Genomic DNA, 24,762 nt, shown 5'->3' on the forward strand with positions numbered 1-24,762 from the left:
GTCAAAAATCCTCAACAAAACATTAGCAAACATAATTCAACAATATTTAAAAACAATATTTAAAAAGAATCATGCACCATGGTCAGGTTGGTTTTATTTCAGGAATGCAAGGATGTTGCAATATCGAGAAATCAATCATTTCGATACACTACATTTTTTAAAGGAGAAGGCAATGGCACCCCACTCCAGTACTCTTGCCTAGGAAATCCCATGGATGGAGGAGCCTGGTAGGCTGCAGTCCATGGGGTCGCTGAGAGTCAGACACGACTGAGCGACTTCATTTTCACTTTTCACTTTCATGCATTGGAGGAGGAAATGGCAACCCAGTCCAGTGTTCTTGCCTAGAGAATCCCAGGTACGGCGGGGCCTGGTGGGCTGCCATCTATGGGGTCGCACAGAGTCGGACACGACTGAGATACAAGAAAAGCACCTGATCATTTATTCATGTTAAAAACTCCATCAAAATTGGTTTAGAGGGACTATATCTCAACCATCAGCAACCAAATATTCATGACAAAGCCACAGCTAAATGCATGCTCAAAGGTGAAAATTCAAAAACTTTCTCTAAAATCAGGAACAGTGCAATGATGCCTACTCTCTCTGTTTCTACTTAATATAGTATCAGAAATCCTAGCCACAACAATCAGACATGAAAACAGAAATAAATGATATCCAAGTAGGAGGGGAAGAAGTAAAACTCTCACTCTTCCCAGATGACTTGATATTCTATATAGGAAACCATAAATCACCATGAAAAAAACTATTAAACTAAGGAATGAATTCAGTAAATTTGCATGATACAAGATTAATATAGAAATCTGTTGCTTTTCTGTACACTGATAATGAATTATCAGAAATGGAAATTAAGAAAACTATCCCATTTAAATTGTATTAAAAACAAGGAAATACTTAAGAATATATTCATTCAGGGAGTCCAAAACCTTACACTCTTAAACTCTAAATATCAAAGAGTGATGAAGGAAATCAAAGATGATACAAAGAAATGTAGATATCTCATGTTCACAAATTGGAAGAATCAATATTGTTGAACTTGATATTGTTGATCTAGTTCATACTACTCAAAATAATGTACAGATTTAATGAAATCCCTATCAAAATATTCATCAAATTTTTCACCTAGCTGGAATCCTACAGTTTATAGAGAACCACAAAACTCTCTGAATAGTAAAAGCAATCTTGAGAAAAAAGAACAAAGCTGGAGATATTATACTCCCTGACTTCAAACTATATTATACAGCTACATTAATTAAAACAATATGGTACTGGCACAAAAATAGAAGCATGGATCAAGTGAACAGAAATAAACCCGTGTGCTGCTGCTGCTAAGTCGCTTTAGTCGTGTCCGACTCTGTGCGACCCCATAGACGGCAGCCCACCAGGCTCCCCCATCCCTGGGATTCTCCAGGCAAGAACACTGGAGTGGGTTGCCATTTCCTTCTCCATAAACCCATGTAGTTATGGTCAATTTGTTTATTACAAAAGAGGCAAGAATATAAAATGGGGGAAAAAAATCTCTTCAATAAGTGGTGCAAGAAAACAGGACAGATACAGGTAAATAATTAGAACATTTTCTTACACCACACACAAAAATGAACTCAAATGAGTTAAATACCCACATAGTTTGGAGGCATTATGGGGAGAGGAGGACTTGGAGCACAGGTGCATACAGCGTGCTGTGTGGAAATTTTGTTTATCGTAATCCCATATTTTTGCTTAACTTGTAAAAACACAACAACAGAAATCGAGTGCTTGGGATGATGGATTAAGAAGAATATTGAAATTCTGTGGAAAGTTTCAAACTGCAGCACATTGAATTTTCACCCTAATCCAGCAGCTCTGAGCTCACTTAAATGCAGCTGAATGAAGACCCCGTTTGGGAAGACCCCTGGTCAACAGTCCAGAGCTGATGCAGGCCATGCGGGTTTATCAGCAAGTATCGTGAAGAAACGGACATTCCACGAAAAACAACTGCATGGTGTGAGCCCACCTGTTTCCCGGCCCCAGTGGAACAGTGTATGCTGCGGGATTCAGCACAGGCGGACAGAGGGAATGGCCTCGTCACCCAGCGGAAAGGAGCCATTCTGGGCCAGGTGCCTGTAAGTCTTTCTTTGTATCTTATAAAATGCGATGGATTTGACTGTGTTTAGGTACTAGAACTTAATAAAGATGAGTTTCTACACTTGAAGTCCTGCCTGATAGGGAGGACCTTTGTAACATTTCAAATCGGTGATGCATACCTAGCCGACACAATTGGCAAAGCAAGGGAGCAGATGTTTGAGACTGAGGATGGTTCTAAAGATGAGTGGAGGGGAATGGTCTTAGCACACACCCCTGTAATGAACACATGGCTTTCCATCATCTAGAAAAGGATCCTGTCTTGTACATGTACCAGCTCTTAGACGATTATAAAGAAGCCAACCTACACATTATGTCTGATTCTAATAATTCACCTCCAGCAGAAAGGGAACTGGGAGAAGTTGCAGACAGCCCGATAGGCAAACAAATGGAATAGGCCAAAGAAGATGGCTCTGAAAGGACCGGCATGGTCATTCATCAAGTAGGAGCCATACCATCTGTCTAGTTCATTGTCTGATGATGACTTCCATATTTTTGCCTGTGATCTGGTGAAAACAGCCTGATATCATGAACTTTGCCAAATTTGTGGAACTATTAAACGTATAATTTGTAGACATAAAGACTTGATTGCTTTCCAGTTTAATGAAAACTTAAATGTCCCTAAGAACACAGATATCTGCCAGCAGAACTGGTTTTGTTCTGAATAGTACAGATTTATGTGACCACAATGCATTTTGTGTAAGGAACCCCTTCCTCTTAAAAGAAATCTGTCTGTTTGGAAGGGAGTTACAGACAAGTCTGGTAAAAGCTGAGGCTTCCCTGGTGGCTCAGACAGTGAGAATCTGCCTGCAGTGCAGGAGACATGGGTTCGATCCCTGTGTTGGCAAGATCCCCTGCAGAAAGGAATGGCTATTGACTCCAGTATTCTTGCTGGAGAATTCCATGGACAGAGGAGCCTGGTGGGTCAGAGTCCATGCATTGCAAAAAGTTAGACACAACTGAGCAACTAACACACTGGTAAAAGTTAAGCTAGTATCATAGTCATTTAACACTGTAATAGATTTTACCCACATTCCCCTTCCTTCTTAACACTCTTATTCTGCTGCCATAATGCAAGCATAATTTTGTATTTTTGTTACTGAAAGGTTGTGGCTATGAGCTACGATCGATGCCTGGGGGTCGGGAATTCTTGGCCTCCAGAGGAGACGATTTCCATCTGGGGCCAGCAACCTGGCTTGATCACTTGGAGCTTTTGTGTATCAAAGTTTTATTAAAGTATAAAAGAGATAGAGAAAGCTTCTGACACAGACATCAGAAGGGGGCAGCAGAGTACCCGCTTGCCAGTATTTAGCAAGGCGTCCTATTACTCATTGATCATAGGTGAAAGAAACACCTCAAGGCTGAGACAGTTGCACCCTACAACATACGTATCTGCACAAGGGGAGTCCTCTCCCCTTGACTAGAGGTCTAGACTAGAGGTCTCTGGGACAGATGTGTAAGTCTTGAAGGAAAACAGACCTCCAAACAAGATACATAGTCTCATTAACATACCTTAAGAAATAACATTTCCCTGAGTAAGATGTATTGCTTGGTTGGGCAATTAGCAGCTCAAGGTTGGAAAAAAGTTACTTTCAGGCAGAACTGACTGTTGTCATAGCAACACAGAATTAAAGGAGCCTCCCACAGTGGCTAAAGCAGGAGCAAAGGAATGCAGAAAAAAAAAAATGTCTGCTGTTTGCCATTTGTCTCCTCCCGGGCTTGGGGACCTCTGGCTTCTCCGGGGAGATCGGCCTAGCCATAAACCCTTTCATTACTGCCTTTTATTAGAGGAATATATATGTATGTATGCATATCTACCTACCTACCTATCTATATTAGTGTGTACATATACATATATGTTATATTTATGTACACACACACACGCACACACACTTCATTGGCCGTCCTTACTTTGTGGTTGGGGTGGGAGTTAAATAATTTTCTCCAGTTTAACAGAAGTGTTTGATCCAAGTTATTTATATGTAATGTGTTACTGCTGTTTATTTAAAATTAAATTTGGGCACAGGAAGCACATGGGGACATTCAGCTTGTTTTAAAATTCAGAAGTCCAGAGCCTCATTTAAATCTAGAGGCTTAAAGCTAAATTCAAGCGTGAATCACTTGTCAAGAGTTAATGACCCACATTAGAATTTACAAAACAATTGGAAATCTGGGTAAAAGTCTGCCTTTCATTCTAAGCTTTGTCCATTTTTTATTATAAATACTTTTCTAAAGCAAAACCCAGGTTCTCGGTCCACACTGGGTAATGCAGACGTATTTTGGATGGTGCGTATGGTCCATTATTTGTACAAGTTTAGTTCAGTTCAGTCACTCAGTCGTGTCCGACTCTTTGCAACCCCATGAATCACAGCACGCCAGGCCTCTCTGTCCATCACCAACTCCCGGAGTTTACTCAAACTCATGTCCATCGAGTCAGTGATGCCATCCAGCCATCTCATCCTCTGTCGTCCCCTTCTCCTCCTGCCCCCAATCCCTCCCAGCATCAGAGTCTTTTCCAATGAGTCAACTCTTCGCATGAGGTGGCCAAAGTATTGGAGTTTCAGCTTTAGCATCAGTCCTTACAAAGAACACCCAGGGGTGATCTCTTTTAGAAGGGACTGGTTGGATCTCCTTGTAGTCCAAGGGACTCTCAAGAGTCTTCTCCAACACCACAGTTCAAAAGCATCAATTCTTCGGTGCTCAGCTTTCTTTATAGTCCAACTCTCACATCCATACATGACCACAGGAAAAACCATAGCCTTGAATAGACAGACCTTTGTTGGCAAAGTAATGTCTCTGGTTTTCAATATGCTATCTAGGTTGGTCATAACTTTCCTTCCAAGGAGTAAGTGTCTTTTAATTTCATGGCTGCAGTCACCATCTGCAGTGATTTTGGAGCCCAGAAAAATAAAGTCTGACACTGTTTCCACTGTTTCCCCATCTAGTTCCCATGAAGTGGTGAGACCAGATGCCATGATCTTTGTTTTCTGAATGTTGAGCTTTAAGCCAACTTTTTCACTCTCCTCTTTCACTTTCAACAAGAGGCTTTTTTGTTCCTCTTCACTTTTTGTCATAAGAATGGTGTCATCTGCATATCTGTGGTTATTGGTATTTCTCCCCGCAATCTGGATTCCAGCTTGTGCTTCTTCCAGTCCAGCGTTTCTCATGATATACTCTGCATATAAATTAAATAAGCAGGGTGACAATATAATTAGTAACCTGGATTTCAGTACATGGATTTAAAAGGCAATAGTATATCCATGGTTTATGAGTATTTGGTAAGTTCCTGGAAGAACATAGTACTTCTTCTTAGAAATGTGAATTTAAGAATGGCATTGTGCCTTTTAACAAGTTCTGTGGGATATCTTTATTTTTATTGCTGTTATTACTGGTGTATGGTTATGGTCAGAAGGCTTTGCCCCATCAGCTTTCTGCCTCAGAGAATTGTCTAGACAATCAACAGCTGAAATTCCTGACAGCTTTCTTGGTGCTGTATGTTCTTGATCACGGTGTGCTCTTCATGTGGATTCATTCCATTCGGTGAGTCCTGCCACATCGGGGTCAGTCACCTGCCCTGGCTTGTGGGTGTCACTGGCAGCACCCATTAGCCAGCATAACCCTCCCTGCAAGTGTGTTGGAACTAAAATAGAGCTGCAAAAGTGGTTCATTTAGCAGCAAAACATCAGCCTATCAGTTTGTTTTGGAGGATCCCTGACAGTTTGAAGCTAGGAGAAAAATGGTTTGTGAAACCAGTCCTGTAGAGATTGAAAATCTTACCTATTATTTGGGCAGACAGCATAGATGTGTATGCTGGCCATCAAGCACCAGCTCCGGCGACCCCTCTCGTGGGTCTTCCTGACGTTGGAGAAGATGTAGTTTCAAGGCTGGCTCTGTGTGGTTTGCCTGATGTCCATTTTGGCCTTCAGGGAGGCTGGGCCTCGTGCTGGTGGGCGGGAGCCTCGTGCAGCGTGTAAATGCAGCTGTCACGTGTGTCCCAAATACAAGTGGCACACTGCAGATCCGTCATCTGTTCTGCTGGGGGCTCATGTAAGTTTCTGCATGTACAGCTCAAGGCTGAGCCCAGCTCCCCGAGCCCAAGTGGACACAAAAGGCCCGGAGAGTGAGCTGTTCAGCGTGCACTGCGTGAGCGAGGCACAGTGACTGTAGGCTGAAAGACAGTCTTTCCTGAGGGTTGGGCCAGTTGAGACATTTCTCGTGTTACTTAATGACTTGCATTGTGGTTATTCTGCAGGTACCTTGAGTAACTTTTAATACCACATCATCTGCCACTCTCCAGGTGAGCATGACATGTGATTTATTATCATCATTTTAATCATTGTTCCATTTATTCCCTTTAGGGTTGAAGGAAGGGAAAGGGTTTTTTTGTTGTTGTTTTTCCTATTTTTCCCCATTCTTTTTCTTTCTGAGGCTTAAACCACACTTCCTGACCCATGACTAAGTCTGCTCCCCGCTGAGTATTTCAAGCTTAGTTTAGGCTCATGTTTCAGATCTGCATGCGTTGTTCACACTTTCCTGGCGTTGGAATGTTGGTTCCTTGTTCTAGGAACACAACATTAATTTCCAAAATTATTATGGGACTCTGGCAACACAAGACATGAATCTGTATAAAGTGCATTGGCCTTTCTCATTGATCTGCTGTAGTATTATCGTGTCGTGTATGTGTGTGTGATGTTGGGCTGCCATGTAAAGCTTCAGAGGAAGAGTTTAAAAGCAGACCATCCTTTTTTTGCATTCTCTATTCTAAATAGAATGTTCAGTGTAACTAACTAAATTTGCATGTTAAATATATTTCGGTTTCTTGTTTTCTATGTTTGTTTTTGGGATTCCCTGGTAGCTCAGATGATAAAGAATCTGCTTGCAGTGCAGGAGACCTGGGTTTGATCCCTGAGTTGGGAAGATCCTCTGGAGAAGGGGATGGCAACACACGCCAGTGTTCCCTAGAGAATCCCATGGACAGAGGAGCCCGGTGGGCTACAGTCCATAGGGTCACCAAGAGTTAGACACGACTGAAGCAACCTAGCACACACACCCATCCAAACACCCTAGAGAAGGAAATGGCAACCCACTCAAGTATTCTTGCCTGGGGAATCCCACGGACAGAGGAGCTTGGTGGGCTATAGTTCGTGGGGTCACCAAAGAGTCACTGAACAACAGCAACTTTCAAAGCTAGGATTCTCTGCTCCATGACTAAAATATTTAAAATGGGAGTATCTTTTTTTACAATTATATTCAGTAATCTACTAGTGAAATTTTTATTTATGTTTCAGTAACTCTGCCTTCTTCTCACTGAGACGTCTCCCCTACTCTATATCTAAATGCTTCTTCTACAGTGCCACGTGTATTTGACTTCTCAAGTGAGGGGTTGCCTAAATTTTATTTGAGTCCACCTGGGCTTGATGCTTAAGGAATAAAAAACCAAGGAGAGAATGATACTTTCTCTTGAAGATTCCTCCTTCAGTTCAGGTACCCTACTCTGCTCAATGGTCAAGAAATATGGGTTTAAAATTTGGCAATATCCATGATAAGGAATGGAAAATATCATCATATGATCTCTTGAATTGGCCATGGCTTAAACCAGAATACTCTCTTTTTCTTCTTCAATGAAGCCACAGATACTTCGCTACTGTTGGTTTAAGAGACTAAGTGTTTCCATTTAGTTTGAACTTGTGTCTTCCCTTTCCAGGTTGAGAGATAGTGGGGGAAAAAAAAAACACTTCCTTTGCTTAATTTTTCAAGAGAGCTGGACTACTCCCTAGTCACAGTGCCAAATCACACCACTGATTTATGCGGGAGATGATAAACCCCTACCCTTGTTGATTTTTAGTGCAAAAAAAAGCTTATGGAATCAAAAAGTGCCAGACTCAGCTTTGCACTCTAGGAGTTTGTAGGAGGGCTTGCAGCACTTGCAGGGTGAAGAGAAAGGAGAGGTAAGTAAAATTTATGAAAAAAGTCTAAGTACTCTTTCATTACCCTCATTTCTGGTTATTTTAGGATACCTTTCTGATATGAAAAAATATGAAAAATATAATATATATCTTAAAATACACGAGGTATTTTTATATTTAAAGGTACTTATTTATTTTCAAAATTTTTTGTAAGTCTTTCTTTAAAAAATCCAATGTACATTATCATCAATGTTTTTTTAAAAAAATATTTATTTTAATTGGAGAATAATTATAATATTGTGATGGTTTTTGCCATATATCAGTGCTTTTTAAATTGTCATTTTCTTCATGAAATTAGGGTGTAGTTTAGCTGGATGGCATCAATGACTTGATGGACGTGAGTCTGAGTGAACTCTGGGAGTTGGTGATGGACAGGGAGGCCTGGCGTGCTGCGATTCATGTGGTTGCAAAGAGTCAGACATGACTGAGCGGCTGAACTAAACTGAACTGAAACACTCTTTAATTCAATAAGAATTTTTCACTTAACTTTGAAAACTGAATATTATAAAGTGAAATTGTATTTTCCACTTTAAACACAATGCTATTTTTTTTAATGCTCTAATTGGTGAAATAGGCACCACAGAATAATTTGGATTTCTTCAGATAATTTATCATGTGTCTCTTGTGTTTGTTATATAAATATTAAACCGTGCCCAGTTGTTTCAGGACCTCGTAACATTTTTCATTCTCAGAATATCAACTCTCTCAATATTTGACGTCAATGAGAACTCTAGTTAATGGGGCAAATCCATTCCCTGGAGGTTGCATACAGTCTTGTCCTAAAACTAAATTTAAATACTCTGTTATGTTCCCAAGTATTAAGCAAGTTTTTATTAAAACAAATATTCTTATCCACTGAAGCAGACAAAAATACTGAGTCTGAGTGAGGAAAAAAGCCCTAATCAATCAAAACAGGAAAACTTTTCTGACAAAAATGATACTTTAAGTCTCTTTTTTCAAAGCATATTTTGATGTAAAAAGATACAAATATAAATGTAAGTATAGTATTTACTTGCAAAAATCACAGTGAGATTCTGTGGTATTTAAGTATATTGCTGTTAAGTTGTTAGACTAGGAAACAAGAGTCCAGAATGGCGGGGGCTAAAAGACAAGGAATGGAAAAGCCCGCAAAAATAGAACAAGGGAAGCTCCAAGGACCGGAGTGAGGACCTTAGGTAGAGCAAACAACACTCCTGGCTAGCCCAATTTACATAGGGCAGGCCCAGGGGGAGAAAGAACATATAAAAAGAGGTGCCAAAGGGCTGGGGGTCTCTCTCCCTCCACCCCCACTCCCCGTGTGCTGGTGTGCTCTTCTCTTTGCATCTTTGGGTCGACATGCCCTCACGCCTCGAGGATGGATTTTCCTGCTATTATCTAAATAAAATAGAGCTGTTACACAGAGCTGTAACACTGATTTGTCTAAGAGCTATAACATGGTCCGTTTGAGACCTGAGAGCTATAACACGGTCTGTCCAAGACACAAGAGCTGTGACACGCTTAGGATTTTAATGTCCGTCACTCCAAATCTTTGTTGTGACGAGACACAACCGAGCGGAATACACTCGCCTGACATTGCCATTCATCATTATTTATTCATTGTAGTGAAACATCAATTACTTGTTTTCTAGCATACATTTTTCTTTCTCATACTAATAACACTGACTTTTTTTTTCCCCCAGGAGATCACCTCCTTCCTGTTTCAGCTCTTTGCTTCAAGTTGGGACTCTTTCTCCAGCTTCAGAAACAAATCAAATGGCCCAGACTTCAGCCAATGAATAAATGGCAACCCACTCCAGTATTCTTGCCTGGAAAAATCCCATGGATGGAGAAACCTTCAGGCTACAGTCCATGGGGTTGCAAAGAGTCGGACATGACTAAGTGACGTCACTTTCACTTTCACTGTTCCTATGGTGGCAGTGATTGGTCAGGGATGGTCATGTAATGCACAGTTAAATGCAATTATGTTTTCTGCATCTGCTTGGATAGACTCTTTTTTGCACTGAATATAAACCTCAGAGGATTAGTGACTATTGATGTTGTAGTCATTTTGCAAACATACAGAAAATGGAACCAACTTTAAGGTAGCATATCCAGAGAAACAGAGATAAAGAAATTGATTTTTGTACCATTGCTTGAGTCATCTGTAGCCTTGAATGAAAGACAAACCTGGATATCCATCTCTGGACTCCTTAAGTATTTGATAAAATAAATCCTCCTCTCTTTTTTTTTTTTTTTTTTTTGTGGGGGCTTATGTTGTTATCAGTGACATTACTTTACCAACAAAGGTCCATCTAGTCAAAGCTATGGTTTTCCCAGTAGTCATGTATGGATGTGAGAGTTGGACTATAAAGAAAGCTGAGCACCGAAGAATTGATGCTTTTGAACTGTGGTGTTGGAGAAGGCTCTTGAGTCCCTTAGACTCCAAAGAGATCCAACCAGTCCACTCTAAAGGAAATCAGTCCTGAATGTTCATTGGAAGGACTGATGCTGAAGCTGAAACTCCAATACTTTGGCCACCTGATGCAAAGAACTGACTCATTTGAAAAGACCCTGATACTGAGAAAGATTGAAGGTGGGAGGAGATGGGGACAACAAGATGAGATGGTTGCATGACATCACTGACTCGATGGACATGAGTTTGAGTAAGCTCTGGGAGTTGGTGATGGACAGGGAGGCCTGGTGTTCTGCAGTCCATGGGGTCGTAAAGAGTTGGATATGACTGACCAACTGAACTGAACTGATGTTTTCAACAGCAGAAATAATTCTAACTGATACATTTATGAAAATTAATGGCACTGTTTTGCTGCTGGGGCTACAAAGGGATATAAAACACTTTTTCTAACTTTAAGGAGCTCAGTTCTTAAAGAAACACACATACACAGAGGTTATTCCAATGTATGAGAGTTATTCATGGGAATGTGATAAAGAATTACAAGTTGAGGAGGAAGCAGGCCAGAGAAATGATCTCCAGAAAGGTGATACTTGAAATAATTTTTCAGGGAAACACACTTTTAAATAAAATTAGCCAGGGATTTCTTCCTAAGTTTCAGTTTCTCCAAAAGCTGATTCTGACACCAAACTTTTTGGGTATAGGTAATTTATTTGGGAGATAATTCCAGGAAGAACAAGAGAGTGGGGGGAAATGAGACAGGAATGGGAGAAAAGCAATGAAGGATACATTGACTAAACTAGTATTTCAGCTGTAGTCCTGGAGAAAACCCTCAGGGCCATGTTATCAGCGTGCTGGGATCCAGCTGGAGGGAAGCTGAAGAACGCCCAGAGGTTACAGGGTGGAGCGTCAGTTTGTATCTGCTACAATTCCCATTTTTCGTGGGAAGACTTATCTCCTCCCAGTTGTTTCTGTGAATTCCCAGACATCTATATTCTCATTGTTTTGATTGGTTCTGAGCTTCTAGTGAATTATCTCATTGTAGCTGTTTTCTTCTGTCTGCTTTGTGCCAACCTCACGTGGATCTCAGCCATTGATCTCCGATTTCCTCTGCAAACTTAAAGAAGATGTTTTTCCAGCGTGTGTTTTGATGGATACATATGGGCAGCACAAGCTTTAGAAGATGAGGGTATTGGGAGAGTTTTTATCTATGAAAAAAATATATATTTTAAAATTTAGTATGACACAATCTTGGTCGAGATAACCCGAGGTCCCTATCCTGGGCTGTGTTCCTCAGGCATAGAGCCTGAGATAGGGATTCTTGTGGTTTCAGTGAAATCTGTAAGGGAATGAAGAAAGCAGGATAGGAAAAGGGGAAAAGCTAGGGAAACCATGGATCCTGGAAGGAGCTCTGGAATGAAAATAGCACCACACTATTCTCCTTGCTAGAGCCCAAGGACAGCTCTTTATGCCTTTGCATTAGCCAGTCATTGACTGCAGGCTACCTCTCAGGCATTTCTGAACTAAGAGCTCCTATTAACAGGCATTTTTCATGAGAAAGGTGCAGCTGTGAGCTGTTGGCATCCAGTGCTCAGAGAAGCTGGCGGATGGGTGTACTCACACTTGTTTGTCAAAGGGGATGTTGTTGGAATGACAAAAATCCCTACTACGGACACTTTGCTATGATGAGTTCTCACTGGCTAGGCTCCTCCAGAGGCCCTGGCCTCCTGCAATAGGGCTCATCTCCATTTGTTTCTCTCAAGACTCTTTTGCTTCTTCAACTCCTGGCCAGCTCTATGACTTTATTAATTTTATTTTTTATTGGAGTTTAGTCATTTCACAATGTTGTGTTACTTTCTGTTGTACAGCAAACTGAATCAACTCTATGTGTGCATAATTCTCTCTTCATTACCAGAGCATTGAATAGAGTTTCCTGTGCTATACGTAGGCTCTTGTTAGTTATATATTTTATACCTAGTAGTGTATATATCGGAGAAGGCAATGGCATCCCAGTCCAGTAATTTTGCCTGGAAAATCCCATGGATGGAGGAGCCTGGTGGGCTGCAGTCCATGGGGTCACTGAGAGTCGGACACGACTGAGCGACTTCACTTTCACTTTTTGCTTTCATGCATTGGAGAAGAAAATGGCAACCCACTCCAGTGTTCTTGCCTGGAGAATCCCAGGGATGGGGAAGCCTGGTGGGCTGCTGTCTCTGGGGTCGCACAGAGTCAGACACAACTTGAAGCAACTTAGCAGCAGCAGCAGTGTGTATATATCAATGCCAACCTCCCAATTCATCACACCAACCCACTGTTTTTTTCCTTTGGTGTCCATACATTGATACTTGAAATAAAAATTGACTTTTGATACCATATAAAACAATTGATTCTCAATATCCCTTGAAAAAGATCTTCCTTTGCCTACCCAAAGCTTGTCCTGAGTTAAATAAAGGGCTACTCACTCAAGTTATTCTGGTTCTTGATTAGTTTTATGGAAAAGTCCACAGACACCTTGGAATTTTAACCTCCACTCTCCTTTATCCATTTTGAATGTGGAGATACATTTTATCACTGAAACAAATGCCTGCATTAACAGAAGAGTTTATTCTCAGTTTGCTTTTCAACAGCAATGATTTTATCTTTGTAAAAGATGAATAACAACTAAATGAGGAGATAAGCTTGCTTTTGGTGAAAAAAGCAGCATATGTAAAGATGCAGAGAACTGAACGTGGCAGGTTTAGGGAACCTGCAATAATTAAATTGGATTTGAGTTCAAATGGTGCAAGGATCTAGCAACCAAGTGAAATGAGACGCAGAGGTAAGTAGGTAGGGGTCATAGGTTTAATGGGTTCATATGTGATATTCCTGGAGAAGGAAATGGCAGCCCACTCCAGTATTCTTGCCTGGAGAATTTCATGGACAGAGGAGCCTAGAGTCAGACATGACTGAGTGACTATCTCTCACATGATATCAAGGAGTACAGACTTTACCCTGAAGACATGCTATGCTTATTTAGACCGGCATTTAAGAAAGACTGTTCTCTATCTTCCCGGAGGAGTTTGGGCTTTTGAAGGGCAACAGTAGGAAAGGGATGTCAGTTACGGTGCTTTCCTACGGAAACATAAACAATGCTGCTGTTCCTGAAATAACACTATGACAATATGATACAGAGAATGGTAAGTTTAGATGACATATGAAAAGTAAAAAAGACAGGACCAGATGATGAATAGGATCAAATAAGGGCAGTGAGTACTCAGGAGAGATTACCAACTTTGGGTAATATTACATAATATTCTCTCATCCCCTATTCTGGTTTTCTCTGTGCTCTCAATAAAATAAAAATAGTATTATGCTCTACATATTGTTTTATAACCTTTGATAGTATAAACATCTTTCTTTATAGTAAGCCTGGTATAAAATATTAATTTCAATAACTGCTTAGTGTTTTATTATACAGATGTCAAATGATTTATTTCATCTCCTATTGTTTATTGTCTAAATATTATAAACCATGTAGTTAAATATCTTTAAAGCCAACATTTGCTTATGTTCTTAATTATTATTCTAGGATGTTCTTAGAAAAAAATTACTGCTTTTTTTTTATGGTTGCTGATAAATATGGCCAAGTTGTTCTCCAGAAGGTTTATGTACCAAAATATTCACAAAACCACCCACACTTTGATTTAAAGTGTCATGGAATTTGTACTCTGTGACTGGGACTTTCATAGACTAAGGTAAGTTCTAGTTGCGTAAATTTAAATGTTTTAATAGCTACTTTTACTTTAGCCTTATTTCTATGGAGATATTTGGGGAAGTTAGGGATTTTTACTTGTGGTAAGGAATATAGCCCCTTTTTAGTCTTGTAGATAGTTTCATCTTTCTTTTGGAAAAATAGAAAATAATCTAAAAAAAAGCCAACTTCAAGGATTTCCCTGGTGGTGCAGTGGATAAGACTCTACCTGTCAATGCAGGGGACCACTGGTCCGAGAAGATTCCACGTGCCTTGGAGCAATTAAGTCTGTGCGCCACAACTACTGAGGCTGCAAATTGCAACTACTGAGCTGGTGAGCCACGACTGAGGGCCATGCCAGGAGCCTGTGCTCCGAGAGAGAATCACCAAAGTGAGAAGCCCCTGCACCACGCGAGGGTAGTCCCAATCCCTGTAACTAGGGAAAGCCCATACGGAGCGATGAGGAATCAGCACTGCCATAAATAAATAAATAAATAAAATTGAAAAAATCAACTTCAAAAGTCATGTGTATGGTATTTATCAGTTGATAATTAGCAAATTTGTTTATATGCCTATGTCGATAAATATTTATTAAAAGCTCATACGTATTCTAGATACTGTGAATAAAACCTCTTCCTTAATGCAGATTCATTCGTGATCATGATATAACAATGATGATCATCACAAGATCTGATATTTATATGGTGTTTACTAAGGGTCAAGCACTGTTCTCTTAGCAACTCTATGAAACACTTAATATTATGATCCTCATGAAGCAGACAAAAAAGGAAATGAAAAATGAGATACATCAATGAAACAAAGTGTGCTTTGTGCTGTAAGTCACTAGGTGTGCTAGGAGTTCACTGAAGGGCTTCCAATTCGTCTTGCAGGGGTCGGTCTTCTCAGAGGCTTCCTGGAGGAGTCAATGTGTGCACTGAGACACTAAAGCTGAAGAAAAGTTAGCTTCTGTGCTCTTTATGTATGTGTGTATGTATTTTTATCCACGACTGTGGACTTTTTAATTTGGCAACTATTACAGGAAGCAGGGAATCAATATTTACCGATCATGTCTCTTGTCTGACACTACAGCTAAGTCTTTCACACCCTCCATTTGTAAAATATGAAGACTCCTGCTTTGCAAATCTGTTGGGAGACCATCGTGAATGCAGCGTCTAGTCCTCGGTGAGAGTTTGGTGACGGCGGCCAGGAGCCCAGTGGTTTTTGTCATTTGACTCTCCTACTTTATACACGAGGGGACTGAAGCTTGGCAAAGTAAAGGGAACTTGCTCAAGGTTGCCCAGGGAACAGCACTGGCAAGATTCCAATCCAGGCTCTGCTGAATTGTCTCTCAGCACGTACCCCTCCTCTGCCCATCACAGGGATAAACCGGGAGTGGACGGCGAAGAAACTGGCCATGGGAGGCTCAGGAAACCTGAACAGCACTGCCTTTGCTCTCCATCCAAGACCTCAGTGACCTCCACCATCTTTTAAAATTCTTCTGAGTGGAAGATCTTCAGCCAGCCTCCACTGAAACTTTAGATTATTTTCTCCAGTAGAAGGCAAAGAGACAGCTAGAGCCATGGGAGTGCTCCAAGCTGTCAAAGTTTTTATTTTTTAAAAACACTTCAGCACCTCAGTTCAGTTCAATTCAGTTCAGTCGCTCAGTCATGTCCGACTCTTTGTGACCCCATGGACCGCAGCACGCCAGGCCTCCCTGTCCATTACCAACTCCCGGAACTTGCTCAAACTCATGTCCATCGTGTCGGTGATGCCATCCAGCCATCTCATCCTCTGTCATCCCCTTCTCCTCATATAAACTTTAAATAGTGTCCACCATGAGCAAACGTTGCCTTTTTCTGTGGCATGGGGTAAATAGAATGACTCTTGATACTCCTTTCTAACAGTTTTTTGTTCATTATTTCCACTCACATTTTGTATTCAATCCCCTGATTTCTGCATTCTTGCCTATCACACTACAAAAAGAGTGTAAGTAAAGCTTGCCAATTACTTTCTAGCAGAAAAATTCAATGTTTAGTTATTGTATCATTTGGCATCATACAGGAAAACCATTCAATATTCCTTTCCTTTTTTAAAGCCGATACTATCCATCTAATCATCTAAACCAGAAATCTGGAAACCGTCCCATGAACTTCGTTTCCCTCATCCATCTCATCTATAAACTCTTGTCTTTTCCTCTGACCTTTATTTTCCTACCTCTCCTATTGGACAAACATGTGGATCCTATTTGGTAGCAATTTCTAAGCCAATCTCATCTGGCTATCACAAGCTTCAAGCGTTTCTTACTGACAAGGTTTAGAGTTAAGACTGATACCCAAGATTTTGGGACAAATCACATGACTGATGTATTTCCATATTGTTTTGAAAAGCTTTATTTACTCTGGCTTCACCTACAAACTGATGAATTAGAGATAAACCACATATCCAAGTTGCTTTGACTCCTCCTGTGTTGATTCATCTTGTTAGTCCCCTGGCTTATAGGAACATTTGGGTTGTAGTCCTTTCTCCAGGCCATCAACAGCATCTATTTAACTTTGGGATAGATATTCAAGCTCTGGAAGGGTTAATTTTCCCCTATATAAATTTGGATAATAATGGTACCCTATTTCATAAGATGGTTTTCAATATTACATGACCTAATGAACATAAAACATCTCGTTTAGTGTCAGGCATGGTTAGTCAGTCAGTCAGTCAGTTCAGTCGCTCAGTCGTGTCCGACTCTTTGCGACCCCATGAATCGCAGCACGCCAGGCCTCCCTGTCCGTCACCAACTCCTGGAGTTCACTCAGACCCACGTCCATCGAGTCAGTGATGCCATCCAGCCATCTCATCCTCTGTCGTCCCCTTCTCCTCCTGCCCCCAATCCCTCCCAGCATCAGAGTCTTTTCCAATGAGTCAACTCTTCGCATGAGGTGGCCAAAGTACTGGAGTTTCAGCTTTAGCATCATTCCTTCCAAAGAAATCCCAGGACTGATCTCCTTCCGAATGGACTGGTTGGATCTCCTTGCAGTCCAAGGGACTCTCAAGAGTCTTCTCCAACACCACAGTTCGAAAGCATCAATTCTTCAGCGCTCAGCTTTTACAGTTCCTCAAACTATTACACAGTTGTTATTGTCATTATAATTACTACTATTCTATTTGCCTGGGAGCCCTTTTCTGAACCTCATTTTTCAATGATTTCAGTTCTCCTAGCACTATAGTCTCTGTATAACATTTATTCTCTATCCAGTAAGAAGAAAATCTCTAGAAATATGGCTTCAACCTGGCTAACTCTTGAGTTGGATCCATTACCGCATTGTCATACCTGCAGATTAAACTTCCAGACTCTGAAACATTTCTGAACCCTTGTGATATTTTGGTTTTATTCACCAACAGTCCACATTTCTCAGCTTGGTCAAGTAACTCTCTAGTGTCTACCTGAATTTTCTTTCTCAAAGAATGAGTGGCTACTTGGCTTTGGCATATTGCATGCACAATTGTATTTCCACTAAAATATAGGATGATTTTGGAGGACAGATGAATGAACTATTTCTTCAATAAGAAGGAAACAGAAAAGGCTGGATGGAATCTGAGCTTGAGGTCATAGAATTATAAAGACGATTCCAGGGATGAGTAGCAGCGTGAGTGAAATGTTGGTGGCACAAAAATGAGATGACAGGTTATGGCCCTGATTCCTGAATTTCTACAGTTTGATCATACTTGACTATGTTAGTTCCTACTGAAATTAATACTGTTGGAGTAGGGCATGCTTCTTGTCTACTTCCTACCTGATTTCAAACTAAATTGAACTCAGAGATAAGATTAAAACCTGTGCAGCTTCACTCAGCTCTTGTGACAATCTACCTACCCAATTAAAGGGGCATTGAAACTGGGAAATACAGTCTTTGCTTTGTTTCCTTCTAATTCATCATTATTGATTCATAGATCACTCCTCACATGATCAAGGTGCTTTACAATACAGTAAACATCACAACAGAACTCTCAGATAAATACAATCAAACTACAGAACTAACAACAACACAACTGGAATGAAGCAACATTAGATCAAATTTCAAAGATGCTGAGAAGTGGCGTATACAAGATGTAATTCTAACTGGAGACAAGATGAGCAAAGATACACAGGCACAACCCCCCCAAATGGGCAGGTTTGTAGGGGGTGAATGGGTATATAAAGTAAAATTTCACAACCAAGAATGAAAGCCATTAAAGATGCTATGATACCCTAGTGATCACAGAACTAGTGGAATAATTTTACAAAGATATTACCTTATAATGATGAGAAAACCAACCTCACTTGGGTTTAAGCTCACAAAAAGAGGCCAGAAAGCCAACTGTGTATTTTTTAGGGTTAGATCTTGAAGGAGTAGGAGAGCCAGGAATGAGAGTGCCTCCCTTGATGCCCTTTTCTACCCGGTGCCCTGACGGTGTTACAAGTGCAATCTCAGCTCTCAAGAGATGTTCTGGCTTTTTGTCCTCTGCCCTTTGTTCCTATTGGCCAAACATCTTATAAAATTTCCTCTCTATGTTTGCATGGTTTTGTTCTTGTGTCACTGTTAACATCTTTCTTATTTTAGGGAGCTATTGAGTGGTGCTTGGTATCGTGGAGAGAATATTGATCTGTAACTGAAAAGATAAGAATCTCATTCTGGTTCAGACTGGGTACTTTGTCTCTCAGGTCAGAATTGGCAGACTATAGCTTGTGGCCAAGTCTGGTCTGCTTCTAGTTTTTATTCCACTTTTGAGCTAAGAATGGATCATACATTTTAATGTTTTTTTTTTTAATATCAAAAGAAGAATAATAAAGCATGACATACAAATTATATGGAATTCAAAATTTCAGGATTCACTAATAAAGTTTATTGAAACTCAGTATAGTTACATGTTTCCATATTGTCTATGGTTGCTTTCATGAAACAATGGCAAAGTTGAATATTTGTGATAAAGACAGTATCCGCTCTCTCAATCAAGATGAAAGCCAAAGAAAAAATATTTACTATCTGGCTCTGAATTTACAGAAGAAGTTTGCTGGCTTCTGTCTTGGGTCTTCAGATTCCTTCATAAGATATATATTAAGGAAGAATATATATATATATATAAATGCTGGACAAGCATTTCAAGAATATTATCTTCTCCTTTCTCATATGAAAAAAGAATTGACTTTAAAAGGTATAAAGCCTGTTCCAAACACTGTTTAACATACAAACCACAATGTAGCTAAGCTGTAAAAAAACTCAATTGTATATTATTTTCGAAGTCTCATCATCATCATCTATTACAGGGCTTGCTCTAATAAAATAAGTAACGGTAACAGTGGAACAGCTGTCCTGACACCTACCTGCACAGTAACCCATTGGAAAAGCAATCTTTGGAAGCTTGCCTATTGGAGTAGTAATACTTGTCTTGACAGCCTCAGTCAATTTTAATCTTTGACTAAGTACTAGGATAGTAATCTCTGAATGATTGAATAAGTCACCCTGAGTCCATTCTCTGGATCAAACCCAGGTTTCCTGTATTGCGGGTGGATTCTTTACCATCTGAGCTACCAGGGAAGCCCAAGAATACTGGATTGGATAGCTTATCCCTTCTCCAGGGGATCTTACCTATCCAGGAACTGAACCAGGGTCTCCTGCATTGCAGGCAGATTCTTTACCAGCTGAGCTACCAGGGAAGCCCTATTCTCTAATATAAACACAGTTGAATCACATGATTTTTTTTCTTAAATGGGAACTTTAGAAACAAAATAAAATAATTAGAAATAAAGAACCAAGGCAAAAGGTAGGATGCAATGTGTGTGTCTCCACTAACGAAATGAGTTTATATATCTGTATTCATTGGACTGAGATTACTTCTAAAAACCTTCACAATTCATTTCTGACCCTGCAGTGCCTTATACAGCACCTGTGTGTGAAAGTCACTCTGTCATGTCCTACTCTCTGTGACTCCATGGACGTAGCCACCAAGCTCCTCTGTCCATGGAATTTTCCAGGCAAGAATACTGGAGTGAGTTGCCATTTCCTTCTCCAGAGGAGCTTCCCCACTCGGGGATTGAATCTGTGTGTCCTGCACTGCAGGCAGATTCTTTACCATCTGAGCCACCAGTGAATTTAGGTGAGTAAATAAAAAAAGAGAAGAAAGAAGAAAAATTATATAGTGATAAAATACACATTTTTCCAAAGCAGAGAATAATTGAGTATATAAATCAGCATAGGAGCAATAGGGTTGACATGGTTCCACCTTTAAGAAAGTGAAATTTTCTTTCTCTTTTGACATAGCTGATTACACTGAGAATGTTGGTTCACATCAAGTCTCCAATGTCTTTTCTTCAACATTATGTTTCATTATGACTTGAAGTGCTCTCTTCTCCAGTCTCTTGTTCTGAATTCAGATATTCACCACTCATGTAGATTAAGAGATGGCTGTCGTATTTACTAAATATCTAATTGCCCTATTCCAAGGGCTTTCTGGAAAACAATGTTGTGACAATATGTTTGGGATGAACAAAATTATCTCTGAGCAATTTATGCAAGGACAAATTTCAAAGTAATTACAGAAACTTTTTATTTTTTTCCAGAGTCACTGTGAGTGAGACATTTACAAAGTCTTATTGTATTTAATTGTCATAGCAATCCTGAAAAGTGTCTTATAGGTTAGGACACAGAGACAGAAAGAAAATAAGGACTTTCCCAAAGGAGGAAAAAAATGACGGTTAATTCTAAAGCCCAGATGACCAAGTGAAATATCTTAATCAGTGGCATTCTTGATCTTATTTTTTGTGAGATGATAGAGCTTCAGGCGATTCATTCAAAGACTAAGACCCTATCCTTTTGAAAGAAAGTGTCTCTGAATATTTTCTATTTTCCCTGACACCCTCACTCTGCAATGATGATTAGTCAGATTGAAGGAAATACCTGCCACTCTGACTGGTGGCCCGCATAGAGATGCATTTGCTTCTATCCTGAATCTGAAAGAAGGTCTTCAGATAATCAAGTCAATCTGACAATCAATGAAGAAAAACTTCAGGACTGGTTCATTGTGATTTCCTAGCCAAAAGTGCTGGGAAGCTATTTGTGAGAATTTCAAAGGAAGCTGGTTGACACAAAACCAAAGAAAAATAATATTTCAGAAAGGGAGGAAACATTAAATATCAATTAAAGTCATTTTTTATACTATTGTGATAAACATTACTCACCATGTGCTACATTCACCTTAAAGGTTAATGAAACCTTTACTATATATTAAAATAAACAAAGATCAGTGTTGGAGAGTAACAGACTATTTGGGCCAGTTAGATCTAAGTGCAACATTGTAATGTTTCTACTAAAGACAAAATTCTGTCTTTAGTACTATTTTATGTATTTAATACTATGTATTTAGTACTAATTTTAGGAATATTTTATATATTTGTTTTAGTATTTTACATAAAATATAAATAATATACATAAATACACTATTTAATATATTTATGTATTTATTTTTAGTACTAGTTTATGTATTTAGTACTAACTGACTTCTGTGAGCTTTTGAATCAGTTTAGCCATCATGAAAAACAGCACTGATTTAAATGCCCTTCTTTACTTTCAGTTCCACTTTCGCCTAGAGTCAAGTTATAGCTCATTGTACTTCTTTCTGGAAGAGCGTTAGTCAAGCGACATCTTCTTATTATGGAGGGGTATTTGGGGAATGAACAATTTCTTGGCTATGAGCCACTGTCATTTAAATAATTGGTAGTTTAGTTGGGAAATAAACTAAGATATATTTGAATTCCAAGGTTTAAATAAACTGTTGAGTTACAGAGGTAAGAAATTCAAGGTAGAAAATTGAAGAATTTACCATTTTAAATTTTGATAGGTATTTAAAAATTCTATTCAACTGCTAATAAAATGGTACCCTCTCATTTTCACAAATGTCTCAACTAAATTATTCACATTATTTTATGAAGAGTGCTTGGTTTCTGTAAGTTCATACTTAAAAAATAACAGGTTCCTTCCTGGAAGCAAATATATGCAGACTTCCATCCTAGAGAGTCCTGTGATATATAATTGTACACTTTAAAAGGCAAATTTTATAGTATGTGGATGATATATCAATAAAAAAAATAAGCAAATAAGAAGTAAAAGAAAAATATGAAGTTATTTTTTAATAGACATGTTGTTATGGACTGAATTGTGTACCTTCAAAATTCATATGCTGAAGTCCTAACATCCAGAATGTGACTGTATTTGGAGCTAGGTAGTTAAGGTAAAATGAGATAATATTAATGGGCTCAAATCCAATATACCTGGCATCCTTATAAAGAGGTTGAGATGCAGATACAGAGAGGAGACCATCTGAAGATAATGAAAGAAGATTCTATCCACAAGATAAGAAGACCTCAGGAGAAACCAGTCCTATCCCAACTAGAGCTCAGACCTCTAGCCTCCAAAACTGTGAGAAAATAAATTCTTGTAGTTTAAGCATTCTATTCTGTGGTGCATTGTCGTGGCAGCCCTAGAAAACAAATATACATGTTATCCTCACTTTAATAGTTTTAGCTTGATTTCTTTTTGACCTGTTTGCATACAGCAACATATATTTTTATGCTAGCTAGCCAAATGTGTCAGAAATCATTTGCCTTATGTTTTTCAGGTGTTTTATTTTTTATATCTATTCAGGTAGTGCAAGTGGAGTGAGAGTCACTGTTTAACTTTTAATATCTTTATTGTACTGTTCTTAATATACTTGAAATGATTTCTTTAGTGATATCCTTTTCTTTGTAATTAAATGTACTGATTGGATTTTACTGTATGTTTGAATGATCTACCTAAAAGGTGCCTTCCTCCTTACTCATTTTCTGCTTTGTATTGAAATTTGAACAAGCACAGTAGCAATTTACCTTTTTCCTCCCATGTATACACACTCCATGCTTTGGAATGGTTGTTGGATTGCACTAAGCTTGAATGACTTTCAGCAACCTCAATTTGGGCTTGCTTATGAACAAGGGCCAAGGAACCGAGGCCTCCTGAAAGCGTCTAACCTTTATCTAAGATTTTCTAGAATGGCTCTTGTGGCTGTTTCCTTAGAGAAAGCTAGATGAAAGGGTTATACTTGGGTTCTCTTTTTTGAGAAGGAGATAACTAGGTCTGATCTTCATGACTTTACTTATTTCCTATGTAAGTTTTTTTCTTTAATCAAGAAATATGCTAACCAGCTGTTCTCAGAATTTTCTCAGATTTTTTCCTCAATGTGTGACTTTGAGACATATTGGCAAGAGAAGGTGTGAATATTCAAATGAATTTCCTAGAAAGGATATAAAATCTACTTAGATTTAAAAATTTTTCTTTAGTACAACTTTTTTCCTATTGCAAAGTGCAAATGCATTAGGTGGGAGCAAACCCTCATTGTAAAAGCTACTTTGGGGAGATTCACAAATACTCATTTTTTTTCCCCCTTTCTCTTCTATCTCATAGATACAAGCATCTCCTGGGCACTGGGAATGCTGTTGGGCAGAAATATATGTAAGCAATCCGGTTTATGAACAGCTTATAGCTTAGTAGGGAAGATGACATCAAATAAATAATGACATAAAAAATCACATACATTATGATATAAATGATTAATTATTGGTTTGATATGGTCCTAAAGAAGAGAAACAGAGTACTCTGAGGATGTGGACTATTGAAATTTATCTTTATCTTTGTGGCCAGTTGGCTAGTGAGGCTTCTCCAAGACTGATAAGGAAGGAAAAGTCTAAATCATTCAGTTCCAGGTTAAAGATTTTGGCTTTTATCTTGAGAAAAGTGAGAAAGCATAAAATAGATATAAAAATGAGGTCATAATCACACAAAACAGCCCTGCATAAAATGGATTTACAAGGCGATGGAAAGAGGCGAATGAACTGGGCTTCGTTCTAGTATTCTATGATGGAGAGAGTGATGGCTTCAATGTATGTGTTGACAGTGAGTAATGTAGCAAAGGGGACAGATTCTTGAGACATTCAAGTAGAGATAATAAGACTTGGGATGATACGTACGAATATGAGAGTTGGACCATAAAGAAGGCTGAACACCGAAGACTGATGATTTCAAATTGTGTTGCTGGAGAAGACCCTTGAGTGTCCCTTGGACTGCAAGGAGATCAAACCAGTCAATCCTAAAGGACATCAACCCTGAATATTCTTTGGAAGGACTGATGTTGAAGCTGAAGCTTCAATACTTTGGCCACCTGATGTGAAGATACGACTTTAGAAAAGAGTCCTTTTCCCTGATGCTGGGAAAGATTGAAGGCAACAGGAGAAGGGAGTGGCAGAGGATACGATGGTTCAGTAGTATCACTGACTCAATGGACATGAATTTGAGCAAACCCTGGGAGATGGTGAAGGTGAGAGAAGCCTGGCACATGGAAGTCCATAGGGTGACACATAGTCGGACATGACTTAGTGACTGAACAACAACAATGAAGGATGACATGGGTGGTGAAAAACAGAAATAAATCAGGGATGAGTCCACAATTTCTGGTTTTAATAACTGGATGGAGGGGAGCACCAT

General features: G+C 39.4%; 1 pseudogene; it reads left to right on the forward strand.

Annotated features, from left to right (window-relative positions):
* The first annotated feature begins 1,526 nt into the window (after positions 1 to 1,526).
* Positions 1,527 to 2,799, forward strand: LOC783798 (spindlin-1-like; annotated as a pseudogene).
* The last annotated feature ends 21,963 nt before the right edge of the window (positions 2,800 to 24,762 follow it).

The sequence above is a fragment of the Bos taurus genome, chromosome 14, assembly GCF_002263795.3.
Source record: "Bos taurus isolate L1 Dominette 01449 registration number 42190680 breed Hereford chromosome 14, ARS-UCD2.0, whole genome shotgun sequence".
In the NCBI taxonomy this organism is placed as follows: Eukaryota; Metazoa; Chordata; class Mammalia; order Artiodactyla; family Bovidae; genus Bos; species Bos taurus.